Genomic DNA, 253 nt, shown 5'->3' on the forward strand with positions numbered 1-253 from the left:
AAGATAGATAGATAGATATGGGGTTACCTATATGATAAGTGGCCATAGAAGTATTACTGTTGTTGTCGTGTCTCTGTATCCTTTCACTTATTTTCCCTGTCACGTTTCCTTGGCTCCACTTGAAGGCTTTCTTTCTATCTTTCCCTTCACTAATCTCCACATCTACCTACATAAGTCTTTATCTTCATGTGATCTCATGATGTCTGTACCTCTCCATATATGTATGTGTGAATACGTAGTTGGCGCACATATA

This window comes from Cystoisospora suis (genome assembly GCF_002600585.1).
Source record: "Cystoisospora suis strain Wien I chromosome Unknown contig_2259, whole genome shotgun sequence".
Taxonomy (NCBI): domain Eukaryota; phylum Apicomplexa; class Conoidasida; order Eucoccidiorida; family Sarcocystidae; genus Cystoisospora; species Cystoisospora suis.